This window comes from Corythoichthys intestinalis, chromosome 4 (assembly GCF_030265065.1).
Source record: "Corythoichthys intestinalis isolate RoL2023-P3 chromosome 4, ASM3026506v1, whole genome shotgun sequence".
Classification (NCBI taxonomy): domain Eukaryota; kingdom Metazoa; phylum Chordata; class Actinopteri; order Syngnathiformes; family Syngnathidae; genus Corythoichthys; species Corythoichthys intestinalis.
Genome location: NC_080398.1, coordinates 35,155,455 through 35,169,364, shown reverse-complemented (window position 1 = coordinate 35,169,364; position 13,910 = coordinate 35,155,455).

Below are 13,910 nucleotides of genomic sequence, written 5' to 3'. Positions count from 1 at the left end.
GGCAACGTGGGTTCCCCTTCCCATGGGCTCACCACCTGTGGGGGGGGCCAAAGGGGTCGGGTGCGTAGGGAGTTGGGCGGCAGCCAAAGGCGGGGGCCTTGGCGGTCCGACCCCCAGCTGCTGAAGCTAACTCTTGGGACATGGAATGTCACCTCTCTGGCAGGCAAGGAGCCTGAGCTGGTGTGTGAGGCAGAGAAGTTCCGACTAGATATAGTCGGACTCTCCTCCACACACAGCTTGGGTTCTGGTACCAATCCTCTCGAGAGGGGTTGGACTCTCTTCCACTCTGGAGTTGCCCATGGTGAGAGGCGCCGGGCAGGTGTGGGCATTCTCATTGCCCCCCGGCTTGGCGCCTGTACGTTGGGGTTTACCCCGGTGGACGAGAGGGTAGCCTCCCTCCGCCTTCGGGTGGGGGGACGGGTTCTAACTGTTGTTTGCGCTTATGCACCGAACAGCAGTTCAGAATACCCAGCCTTTTTGGAGTCCTTGGAGGGTGTGCTAGAGAGCGCCCCCTCTGGGGACTCCCTCGTTCTACTGGGGGACTTCAACGCTCACGTGGGCAATGACAGTGAGACCTGGAGGGGCGTGATTGGGAGGAACGGCCCCCCCGATCAGAACTCGAGTGGTGTTCTGTTATTAGACTTCTGTGCTCGTCACGGTTTGTCTATAACGAACACCATGTTCAAACATAGGGGTGTCCATATGTGCACTTGGCACCAGGACACCCTAGGCCGCAGTTCGATGATCGACTTTGTAATCGTGTCATCGGACTTGCGGCCGCATGTTTTGGACACTCGGGTGAAGAGAGGGGCGGAGCTGTCAACTGATCACCACCTGGTGGTGTGTTGGCTCCGATGGCGGGGGAAGATGCTGGCCAGACCTGGCAGGCCCAAACGTATTGTGAGGGTCTGCTGGGAACGTCTGGCAGAATCCCCTGTCAGAAAGAGTTTCAACACCTACCTCCGGCAGAACTTCTCCCTTGTCCCGGGGGAGGTGGGGGATATTGAGTCCGAGTGGGCCATGTTCCGCACCTCCATTGTTGAGGCGGCCGATCAGAGCTGTGGCCGTAAGGTGGTCGGTGCCTGTCGTGGCGGCAATCCCCGAACCCGCTGGTGGACACCAGCGGTAAGGGATGCCGTCAAGCTGAAGAAGGAGGCCTATCGGGGCTTTTTGGCCTGTGGGACTCCGGAGGCAGCTGACAGGTACCGGCTGGCCAAGCGGATTGCGGCCTCGGCGGTTGCCGAGACAAAAACTCGGACATGGGAGGAGTTTGGTGAGGCCATGGAAAACGACTTCCGGACGGCTTCGAGGAAATTCTGGTCCACTATCCGGCGTCTGAGGAGAGGAAAGCAGTGCACTATTAACACTGTGTATAGTGAAGATGGTGTACTGCTGACCTCGACTCGGGACGTCGTGAGTCGGTGGGGAGAATACTTCGAAGCCCTCCTCAATTCTACAGACACGCCTTCCTTTGAGGAACCAGAGTCTGGGGACTCTGAGGTTGGCTCTTCGATCTCTGGGGTTGAAGTCACTGAGGCGGTTGGCAAGCTCCTCGGTGGCAAGGCCCCGGGGGTGGATGAGATCCGCCCGGAGTTCCTAAAGGCTCTGGATGTTGTAGGGCTGTCATGGCTGACACGCCTCTACAACATCGCGTGGACATCGCGGACAGTGCCTCTGGATTGGCAGACCGGGGTGGTGGTCCCCCTTTTTAAAAAGGGGGACCGGAGGGTGTGTTCCAATTATAGAGGAATCACACTCCTCAGCCTCCCCGGTAAAGTCTATTCAGGGGTGCTGGAGAGGAGGGTCCGTCAGGAAGTCGAATCTCGGATTCAGGAGGAGCAGTGTGGTTTTCATCCCGGCCGTGGAACAGTGGACCAGCTCTACATCCTCGGCAGGGTCCTCGAGGGTGCATGGGAGTTCGCCCAACCAGTCTACATGTGTTTTGTGGATTTGGAAAAGGCGTTCGACCGTGTGCCTAGGGGAATCCTGTGGAGGGTGCTCCGGGAGTACGGGGTACCGAGCCCCTTGGTAAGGGCTGTTCGGTCCCTGTACGACCGGTGTCAGAGTCTGGTCCGCATTGCCGGCAGTAAGTCGAATTCGTTCCCAGTGAGGGTTGGACTCCGCCAAGGCTGCCCTTTGTCACCGATTTTGTTCATAATTTTTATGGACAGAATTTCTAGGCGCAGCCAAAGCGTTGAGGGGGTCCGGTTTGGTGACCTCAGCATTGAATCTCTGCTTTTTGCAGATGATTTAGTGCTGTTGGCTTCATCAAGCCGTGACCTCCAACTCTCACTGGAGCGGTTCGCAGCTGAGTGTGAAGCGGTTGGGATGAAGATCAGCACCTCCAAATCAGAGACCATGCTCCTCAGTCGGAAAAGGGTGGAGTGCCCTCTCCGGGTCGGGGATGAGATCCTGCCCCAAGTGGAGGAGTTCAAGTATCTTGGGGTCTTGTTCACGAGTGACGGTAGGAGGGAGCGGGAGATCGACAGGCGAATCGGTGCGGCGTCTGCAGTAATGCGGACTCTGCACCGGTCCGTAGTGGTGAAGAAGGAGCTGAGCCGAAAGGCAAAGCTCTCGATTTACCAGTCGATCTACGTTCCTACCCTCACCTATGGTCACGAGCTTTGGGTCGTGACCGAAAGAACAAGATCCCGGATACAAGCGGCCGAAATGAGTTTCCTCCGCAGGGTGTCCGGGCTCTCCCTTAGAGATAGGGTGAGAAGCACGGTCATCCGGGAGGGACTCGGCGTCGAGCCGCTACTCCTCCGAGTAGAGAGGAGCCAGCTGAGGTGGCTCGGGCATCTGGTTCGGATGCCTCCCGGACGCCTCCCTGGAGAGGTGTTCCGGGCATGTCCCACCGGCGGGAGGCCCCGGGGACGACCCAGGACACGCTGGAGAGACTATGTCTCTCGGCTGGCCTGGGAACGCCTTGGGATCCTGCCGGAGGAGCTGGTTGAAGTGGCTGGAGAGAGGGAAGTCTGGGCTTCCCTGTTAAAGCTGCTGCCCCCGCGACCCGACCCCGGAACAAGCGGAAGATAATGGATGGATGGATGGACAAAGACTAAGAAACCAACTTTTCATGTAAAATGGGGTCAGGAACACCGGTAACCCGCAGGCATTGACAAGACGCTGGGATAGACGAGAAATCGACAATGACGCAACAAGAACAGACAGCATATGGGGAACTTTAAATACAGTCATGGGGTAACAACACAACGAGGCAGACGTGGGTGACACAAGAGGCAGCGGATTGGTCAACACCAGTGTTGTTAATCTTACTGAAAAAAAGTAATTAATTATAGTTACAAATTACTTCTCCCAAAAAGTAATTGCGTTAGTAACTCAATTACCTGAATGTAAGAGTAATTAGTTACTTGGCAAAGTAATTGGTGATAATTACTTTTTTTTTTCCCCTCCCAAAAAAAAAAAAAAAAAAAAAAAAAAAAAAAAAAAAAAAAAAAAAACATTGGCCACACTATGTGAAGTTTTTTGTGAAGGCTTTTGGTACAATTGGCCCGAGCCCAATTCTTTACCCTAATTTACCCTTTACCCTGAATCAGCTGTTAAAAGTTGTTAAAATTGCTCCCATTATTGCATTAGTTCCCTTCTCTCTACTTTCTACATATGAAAGTTTTAAAACTGTTTCATCATTTAAAGATAGACTCAAGTCAAGATTTTGCCGATTTAGAAGTTAAAAAGTTACTTAGGTTCGCTAGGAAGGTTCTCTACAACAGAGCCGTCCTAAAAAGTACTGCTTTAAGATGGCGGCTGTCTACTAACTCATTTAGTGCCATGTCTGTCATTTTGCATCTAGTTATATCTATGTACAGTACATGTGATATCTATCATGTCTACCATATCTACCATAACATACGCGCGTAGTTTGTACTAGCTATCAGCTACAACATGTATTATTGGAGCTACCTAGCATCGCGTTTGCTCGGCGTCACAACTTTCTTGCCTCCTCCATACTCCTGCTCCGTCGTCTCGGTGAGTCCATCTCCCTCAGACTTTTCGACCAATATAGTAACGCATAGTAACGCATGCCTTTCCGTCCTCAGTAACGGTAATGGCGTTGCCAAGATGAGAAAAGTAATTAATTAGATTACCCACTACTGAAAAAAATAACGCCGTTAGTAACGCCGTTATATTGTAACGCCGTTATTAACAACACTGGTCAACACACAAGGAGCAGGCCACAACAGGTAAAATCAATGGGTAATTACAATGACCAGACACACGTTAGCAAAATCTTAAAGAGAACCTTAGACTTAAAGACTTATAGGTTCTAATAAGCCACAATTCTTTTACTAAAATATGTTATTAGAAACACATAAAATACTGGAATTGATTTAAAAATCTCTAATATTTAGTACATGTTTAGACCGATGGAAGGTGCCATGTTTTACGCGTGTAATGGAGGCTCGGGGTGATGACGTAGTTTGTCACTGTCACTAGACGAACACTACCGGCAATACCTTGTACGCGGCGAGACGTCCAACACAATCGCACATTGGTTAAAAGCGGCAAGTATTTACTATTTGTGTTTTTATTGATTCTTTTTTTTTATATATATATTTTCAGTGCCTCAAAATATTTTTTTGCATGTGTTTCCCTCTTGTACTTTTAAGCATTATGTTTTCTTGTGGTAGTTTTAAAGAAGATTGTTACTAGGTTTGAGTATTTTCAAAATGGCATCTTTAGTATGTTCTGTTTGTATGCATCTAAAAAACAAAAAACAAAACAAGCTGAAAGCGCACGGTAGTACTTTTTTTGTGTCAAATTCACCTCTTGTAGGGACATTTTGGCAGTGTAGCACATTTTGGCAGAACACCGTTTTTTTTCCTACGCTCGTCTCATCCCGTCTTTCCTGTTCACTTTGCTTTTGCTGCTCATTTTGTGAAATATCGACAGTGCCGTCACACTCATTAATGTTCCTCTTGGGTTCAAATTGAAAGGGTTGAACAGATGACATGTTTATGTCGCTAGAGTCACACTCTGGACTCCGGCAGTGTAACCATGTGACGTTACCGGCCTGCGACGTCAACAACAATGGCGACCTACAAGTTAAACTAATTTTACAAATTGTATAGAAATGAAAACATCAAAAGGGGTTTCAATATCAAACTATTTTAATTCATGCTAACGTTTATCTTTTAAGAACGACAAGCCTTTCTATTCGTGGATCCCTTTAACAGAACTGAAATCAAACCATGACAGTATTGGTACAGTTGTGCATTGGAATCTGTACCGCTTAGCAAAAAATGGTGTTGTAAGATTGCTATTACTAAAAACACTGCAAGTCTCAAAGTTCATCTTATCACCACCATACCATCATGTTTCAGTGTTAAATATGTTCCTCTACAAAGGATCATAAATTCATTTTGCTTAATGATTGTAACCAATGTCAACCAAACCATGACCTTAAAACCAAGCAACATACACAATGAGTCGCCTAGAACTCCAGACTCACTGGTGACCGTTCCGCAGATCAAATTTCCAGGGCAGAGCAAGCCACAGCAAACAGATAGCGAAGTGGACCAATCAGCGACGGGCGGACGTGACGTTGGTAAAGCGACAAGAAACTCTGGCGCGCCGCCGCCCCCCCGGGCTGGCTGGGTGGGGGCCGTGGCCCTGGGTTGGCACCCGCGTGGTGTCTCCGCTTGTCTGCGTGGCTGTCGCGCGCCTGGTGGGGCTTGCGTGCGGCTGGATGTGATAGGGCGTGCTCGGGTGGGGGGTCCCGGTGCCGGGATTGGCGATGGAGCGGCGTAGGGTCGGTCGCCAACAGGCTTACACTCACAAGGGATTCACACGATTACTGGGTTCTAGATCACAGAGCTGATTTGTGTACACTCTACCCCTTTTAATCATTTAGCTTATAGACTCCCCCACCCCCGTCCCCCTCTTTCCCTGGTCAACAGGCCCCCCCACATGGTGTCAACCGGAAATACATCTAGCTGACGATAGCACCAACATATTAATATTTAGTCTAAACTTTCATTGTATTTCTTGTTGTAGTTTGTGTTTCTTGTCTTTCTTTTCTTGTGTTCCTTTTCTTCTGTTCCCCCATAAATCCTTCCTGTTCTCTGCTTTGTCAAAATAAACGAGGTATGTTGAATGATCACAATGGGAGTATGTCAGACTCTCAATGTGAAACATTACAACTGTTCAGACCATCCGGGCACTTAGACTTCCATTCTCCGTGTCAAACAGCTGAACAGGACAGGTTTAATTAAAAAAAAAAAAAAAAAACTAGCGTGAGGAAATAAACATACGAGGAGAACGGAGAAGTTTATTCAACATGGCATTTTCTGTCAGCGAAATGCGGGCAGGCAGGTGGACCCAAATGCAGGGAAAGGGAGGCGAGGCAGATGGATGGAGCAAAAATGATTTAATTAAAGCCAACAAAAACAAAGTACAAAACAAAGGCTGTGGTGATCCCAAGAAAGCACAGAGGCAAACAAAATTGTCACTAACACAAGACTGGTTTTCAAAAAAAATGTATTTGGAACACGAACGCTTGGATAGACATCAACTTTGACATTGATATAGACAATGACGTAACAAGGAGTGAAAAGAAAATGGGAGATTGTATACAAACACGCAGACGAGAACGAGAACAGCTGGGCAACACATGAGGATTCAGATTGGAGGATACACTAGGAGCAGGCACAACAGGTGAAATCAATGGGCAATCACAGGGACAAGTCACACTAGGGGAAAACCAACACAAAACCTAACAGTTTCCGGTCATTTAAAACTGAATTTACTGCAGATTGGAACATATTCTCGGCTCTCCCGTTCGACATCTGTGTTGTTGTGGAGACGACGTCCAATGCACAAGAGTGACGTTGCACGGTTACTTTCGTTCAGCCTCGAGAGGCCGATGAGGATCTGGGTCCCAGACTGTTCTTCAGGTGTTTAAAATATACAGGGAGAACAGTCTGGCCGTGCCCGGCAACCAAATGAGGACGTATCATAGATGTTATTCGATGAGAATATGAACAGAGTGGGGATTCTCTATACCTTAACATCGATTATCGTGCAATCACCGCATCGTAATACTGTTGGTTTTGCAGATTCCCACCCCCCTCGTATGCACTCTTCTGAATCCACCCACCCAATATCTACCAGCGAGCTCCATCCATATCAGTCAGCGCTTAGCAAGATACAGTTAAGTGCCCCCAATCCAGGTGCAAGGACATCTAAAAGTGGATGACGTATCACCTCTACACATAATGGTACGTACCAATGACAGATTCCTCTCAAATTCAAAGGGAAACATAGCGGGAGCGAGTACCTCTGATTTGCTCCTTGGAGATGGCCCGTGTATCATAAGTGTATGTAGATCACACCATGCCCCTCCCGCGGCCCCCCCTAGTGACTGTGATATTCAAATAGTGGCGCACGTACAGTAGATGACGAGCGCCGGTCACATGGTAGAGCCCACGGAGGATCTCATCAGCCTCTCTATGTAGATGTGTGTGTGTGCAGAGTGAGTGATTGCCCATGGCTGGAAATTGGTGTGGAGGGGCTTCACGGGGGAATTGGAGGGATGAGTTTTTTCACTCTTTCTCTCCGCACAACACAGGTGAAAGAACACACACACATATGGGGAAACAAATCACACACTCACACACACACAATCACAAGCAGCTCAAACACAAATCTCCCTATATGCACATGCACAAGGCAGCCAGCCAGGATGATTAAGGTGCTACGGCAAGGAGATTGCGCCTGCGACGGTGCTACTAGCGCCCGCCTGTGTTCCCCGCTGAATACGCGCCATTCGCTCCCCTATTCTCCAACCACGAGGAAACCCGTCATCGCAAAAGCAAGATCAGGGGTAATTACGTTGTAATGCGCCGCATGAAATATTTCTTTGTAGCACGGATGGGATTCCCTTTGCTTCAAAGCGCGGAATTGGTAGGGGGGGCAGGGTGGTGCGGAGATATATTTTACATTGCTATTTTTTGACACATCAATTTTGACACTAGTCATTTTTCGGGCGTACTGGTTGACTGCGGCTAGCTTGGAAACTTTGCGACGAATTGAAAAAGAATCTACCTCAATGAATTGGTTATCTAATTGTAACTTGAAGCACTTATGAATCTTCTTGATATCATAAGGTAAATTTGAAATTCTACTAAAAACATTTCAGTGGTTCTTAGATTTCTTCTTTTTGCACTAGGTCTAGCATGAATATCGACTGTTTTTACTCTACCCGTAGAAGTTGAACCAATTTTAAATGTTTCCAGTATTGTCGCTATCAGATTCTCAAAAGGTCGATATTGGTACAATACCAATCTTTGAGACATTATCGTCTACATTGCGTTTATTGCCGAGACTTCAATGTGATGATCAATGATTTATGACTCATCCATCCGTGGTTACTAGGGGTGTGGATCTCCATTACTGTGGTGATTAGATATGCATCTCGATGCCCTGCCAGCAATACGATATAATTTGCGATACACTGAATTCCTGCCCGATACGATACTTACGATTAATCCATGTTTTCGATACGATGCGATATGATTCATCCTCCGTCCCAATTTGATATGCTACAATTAGAGAGGTCCAATCACGTCATTTTCAAAGTATCGGAATCGGCAAAAAAATATCGGCCATGCCTTTTTTTAATATATAAATATTTTTTTATTAAATCGTTTTCTAATTGACATAATATGTTACACTCATCCAGAGTCTTTAGTTTAGGCTTAAGGTGGGGTTATCAGATTTATCCCGATAACGGCGGTAATTAATTTTTTAAAAAATGTATCACATTATAATATTTAACGCAATTAATGCATGCGCTGCACGACCCACTCAAGCATTGTCGCGCTCAGTCTGTAATGGCGCCGTTTTACCTATATAGAGAGATAAAAGGCAGCACAAAATGAGTAGAGTGAATTTTGGCAGCCTTTGGAGTCTTTTTTTAATTGGCTAAAGCCTTACAATCTCTCTTCCTACGATTAGAAATATCATGGGAAGCAATGTGGGGAAGCAAGGTAGCAATTGATCTTTTTCTTAACATCTTATGTTATTTCCCTACACAGAGAAGGTATATCAATTGGTAGCACTACGCACAGTGATGGTTCCACTTCCCATCATGCATTTGGGCATGGCTAAAGTATCATTTACTGAAAGCTCAACAAATACACTAAATAGCAATATTTAGTCACAATATACAAAGTCACAAGTCTTTCTATTCATGGATCCCTCTCACAGAAAGAATGTTAATAATGTAAATGCCATCTTGAGGATTTAGTGTCATAATAAACAAATACAGTACTTATGTACTGTATGTTGAATGTATATATTCGTCCGAGTTTTCTTCATTTTTTTCTTAATGCATTGCCAAAATGTATATGATCGGGAAAAATCATCGGGAATGATTGGAATTGAATCGGGAGCAAAAAAAAGCAGTCGGATCGGGAAATATCGGGATTGGCAGATACTCAAACTAAAACGATCGGGAGCAAAAAAACATGATCGGAACAACCCTAACTACAATACAACCTGTTCCCGATACGATGCGATGCACTTCGATTAAATGCGATACACCTGTTTGTGATGCTTTTTGATAAATTAGTTCAATCAAATGCGATTCAGTGGGAAGCAAAAATGATACATCGTATTTTATCTACTAAGCAAGCAAACAAAAACAAAAAAAATATATGGCAATTAAGTATGTTACAAAAGGCTTTGGTTTATTAATATAAGAGTAAAACAAAACAAATAAAGATAGCTTAAAGATGCTGTATGTGTAAGCGTTACAGTAACATTAATCACTCTCAATGAGTGACTTAAAGTAACACTTTGCAATGTCTATATAACTGTCTGCCAGACAGAACCTAAAATGAAATGCACACAACTGCTTGTGCAAAGAAAACCACAAACAACTTGGCAGTGGCATCTGCTCTAAACTGACCACTCTCACTGAGTGTCTTAAGTGCAATGTCCATCTATATCCCAAATAGTAATATGAAAAACAATAACAAATAATGGACCTTTCACAATTAGGTCTATCTTTAACAAATCACAACTGCTTGTGAAAAGAACAATACAAACAACTTGGCAGTGACATCTGCTGTAAGCTAACCAATTTCAGAGTGTCTTAAGTGCAATGTCCATCCATAAAAAACAATAAATAATAACCTTTCACAAAAGTAGTAGCTTTACTGTTCTTGCCATATTAATCAGTTATCTTCTCTTCCTTCTCACCAGTCTTGTTGTTAGCCCCCTGCTCTGTCATTTTCGCGACGACGATACCATGCTGTCTCTTCAAGTGAGTTCCCATGTTTGTTGTGCTGCCGTTGTTAAGGTTTAGAAGCTCGGCATTCTTTACAAATAACGTGAGTCTTGTCAAGTCTGCCATGTTTCTTGTAAAATCCATAGTACTGCCAAACGACGGATTTGAGGGTGCATTGAAAATCTGATCCGCTCCAGTGCCACTGCTGCTCCCCTCCGCCATGTTGTACCTTGTAGCACTAGCTGATGGTGCATTCAAGACACCTCGGAAAAAAGGAGAGAATGCAGTCCAACGTGGAAAATATCGATGCAACGTTGAAGATTACCGATAAAATACACAGCGAACAAATGCATCTTGATTTTAAGCCATCTTTGCACCTATGTACACTGAATGAATCGATACACTCTGTATCTCGACCACAATCCATTTCGATTTTCCACACCTCTAGTGGTTACTAATAAACAGTGATATTGATTAAAATTCCCATAAACCTGTGTTGTAGTCGACTATTTCGTCAACGATTTTTTTTTTTCATGACGATGACGTCACGATGACGCGGTGAAAACGTTTCTTGGGAGACTAAAACATAACGAGATGGATGGCAGTTTTTGTCTGACAACACAAGAATAAGATGAAAATTTGCCATATTTTCCGACATAAATTCAAAATGTGGGATATTTTGTTATTGTATGTGTAGTTAGCACGCATTTAGCAGTGTTTGGTCGTGTCACTCATGTGACCGGCTGCACCTCCACCGTAACTTGAAGCACTTATGAATCTTCTTGATATCATAAGGTATATTTGAAATTCTACTAAAAACATTTCAGTGATTCTTAGATTTCTGCTATTGCACTAGTTCTAGCGTGAATATCGACTGTTTTTACTCCACCCGTACAAGTCGAACCAATTTTAAATGTTTCCAGTGTTGCTGCTATCAGATTCTCAAAAGGTCGATATAGGTACAATACCAATCTATGAGCCATTATCGGCTAGATTGCATTTATTGCAGAAACTTCAATGTGATGATCAATGATTTATGACTCATCCATCCGTGGTTACTAATAAACAGTGATATTGGGTAAAATTCCCATACACCAGTGTTGTAGTCCACTATTTCGACAACGAAAAATGTTTTTCATGACGATGACGTCACGATGACACGGTGAGAACGTGTCTTGGGAGACTAAAACATAACGAGATGGATGGCAGTTTTTGTCTGACATTACAAGAATAAGATGAAAATTCGCCATATTTTCCGACATAAATTCAAAATGTGGGATATTTTGTTATTGTATGTGTAGTTAGCACGCATTTAGCAGTGTGTGGTCGTGTCACTCATGTGACCGGCTGCACCTCCACCGTAACTTGAAGCACTTATGAATCTTCTTGATATCATAAGGTAAATTTGAAATTGTACTAAAAACATTTCAGTGATTCTTAGATTTCTGCTATTTGCACTAGGTCTAAAGTAATTATCGACTGTTTTTACTCCACCGATAGAAGTCGAACCAATTTTATATGTTTCCAGTATTGTCACGATCAGATTCTCAAAAGGTCGATATTGGTACAATACCAATCTATGAGCCATTATCGGCTACATTGCATTTATTGCTGAGACTTCAATGTGATGATCAATGATTTATGACTCATTCATCCATCCATCCATGAATCTTCTTGATATCATAAGGTAAATTTTAAATTCTACTAAAACATTTCAGTGGTTCTTAGATTTCGGCTGTTTGCACTAAGTCAAGCGTGAATATCAACTGTTTTTACTCTACCCATAGAAGTTGAACCAATTTTAAATGTGTCCATTATTGTAGCTATCAGGTTCTCACAAGGTAGATATTGCTATGATACCAATCTATGAACCATTATCGGCTAGATTGCGTTTATTGCCAAGACTTCAATGTGATGATCAATGATTTATGACTCATCCATCCGTAGTTACTACCGTATTGGCCCGAATATAAGACAGCCCTGATTATAAGACGACCCCCTCTTTTTCAAGACTCAAGTTTGAAAAAAGACTTTTTGACCACCAAATTATTTTTTTATACAGAAAATAATTACAGTACATCTAAAACAAATGATTATAACAATATATTTGAGAGAAAAAGCACGTTATTTTGCCTCATTCAAATCTTAATATCTTAACATTTAAATATGTAAACTAAAGTGCAATCACATTCGTAAATGAATGGCTTCTGGTTTTCTAAATGTAAATAAACCAGTCTATTGTGATAAAACAACAAAATTGCAATAACTGCATTAACCATCAAAGTGAAGTCTAACTGTAACTGTAGTCTTGAAACAAATCTGAATAAGGAAAAACATTGCAATAAAACAATGCAAACTGGTTAAACTTGAGAGTAGCTGAGGTCTGTCATGACAGACAATTGCTTCAATGATATCTGGCGCCATCTAGCGTCGTGAATGGCTATAATATCTAGACCGCGAATATAAGACGACCCCCACTTTTTCAGTCTTATTTCAATGCGAAAAACACTATCTTATATTCGGGCCAATACGGTAATAAACAGTGATATTGATTAAAATTGCCATAAACCAGTGTTGGAGTCCAGGCTGATCACTAATCAGTGTTGTTTTCGTCACTGATGACAACAACGAAAATATTTCGTCAATGACAATTTTTTTTCATGACAATGACGCGGTGAAAATATGTCTTGGGAGAATAAAACATAATGAGATGGATGCCAGTTTTCGTCTGATGACACAAGAATAAGATGAAAATTCGCCATATTTTCCGACATAAATTCAAAATGTGTCATATTTTCTTATTGTATGCGTAGTCAGCGCGCATTTAGCAGTGATTGGTCATGTCACTCATGTGACCTCCCCGTCTCACACACACGATGTGCCCATTCCAGACTCCTTTTGTGAAACATGTCAGGTGCTGCTTGGTAAGTTTTGCTTTCTTATCTTGGCTAGATATGCCATGTTGCTTTAGCCTCTGTGCTGAGTGATCATCACACACTAAGCTAACTTGGAGCGTTAGCATAACGTTCGAGTTAGCACTAGCATTTAGCGCCATGACTCGGTGTCTTCTCAAACTCTTGGAAAACATTTTACATACAATTCGTGGCGTCCAGCTGAGTTTAATTAATTGCAAATAATGTGCTGTTTTCCTGCTGAGTGTGTATTATCCATCATGAAAATGGTGATATCCTTATAGACTCTACAGGTATAGTATCTTCTGTCATGTTCATTCGAAATTGTTGGAAAGCTTTTATTTATTTATTCATGGACTAATGAACTTTTGAAGTTTATACACGAAAAAATTTGGAGAATTGTCGACTAAAACTAGATGAAGACGAACACATTTTGAAATGAATAACATATGACTAAGACTAATAAGTATTTTTGTCCAAAAGACTCAGACGAAAATTAAAATGGCTGGCAAAAACAACACTGATAGTAGTTTTAGTCTGCTGTTGGCCAACTGAAAAAAATGAGTGTGTAGGCTCAAATGGTACATCTGAAATGGAGTTGGATCAGCCACAAGCTTTTCCAAGCTGAAATTATGCAACCACGGTCATTTACAGAACAATTTACAGAACAAGAATCATAAAAGTTTGAAAACAACAACACAGTTCAGACAGAGTGTTATGACAAGTAGTTTTTTTTGCTCATA